The sequence below is a fragment of the Octopus bimaculoides genome, chromosome 26, assembly GCF_001194135.2.
Source record: "Octopus bimaculoides isolate UCB-OBI-ISO-001 chromosome 26, ASM119413v2, whole genome shotgun sequence".
In the NCBI taxonomy this organism is placed as follows: Eukaryota; Metazoa; Mollusca; class Cephalopoda; order Octopoda; family Octopodidae; genus Octopus; species Octopus bimaculoides.
In genome coordinates this window covers 9,970,620-9,971,045 of record NC_069006.1, presented here as the reverse complement: position 1 = coordinate 9,971,045, position 426 = coordinate 9,970,620, and the positions used below count along the sequence as shown (strand labels likewise).

Genomic DNA, 426 nt, shown 5'->3' with positions numbered 1-426 from the left:
ACACACACACACACACACATACATATATATGTATATAAATAAACCTATGTGTAAACATACAAACATGTCCTGTACTCCTGTTTCTCTATAGAATGAAAAATAATGAGGAATAACCTAAATCCATTTCTGACCCTTTTTGCAATCTCTTCAGAGGTGTCTTCATCATTTGACAAGTCCCAGACAAACAAGCAGTGCATGCACACAAAATACTGTGAATAGGGCCTCCCTTTGGAGAACACTCATAAAATTTGGTTGTCTGGATCACTTTGTATCAATAGTTGGATCATTTCATGATGGGATGGAGGCATGAGTGAATGTTAGTGGTAACCTGTAGAGAATGGTGTTAAACAAAAAGAATACATACACATATTATGTTTATATACATGCATACATATACTGAAATGCTAAAAACAAAAAAAAAAAAAA

At 33.6% G+C, this 426-nt stretch overlaps 1 protein-coding gene across 1 annotated transcript in view; it reads left to right on the top strand.

Moving 5' to 3' along the window:
* The window catches only part of LOC106868957 (anoctamin-7), a 300,499-nt gene that overhangs the window by 176,485 nt on the left and 123,588 nt on the right, over positions 1 to 426 (top strand). The gene's annotated exons all lie outside the window — the stretch shown is intronic.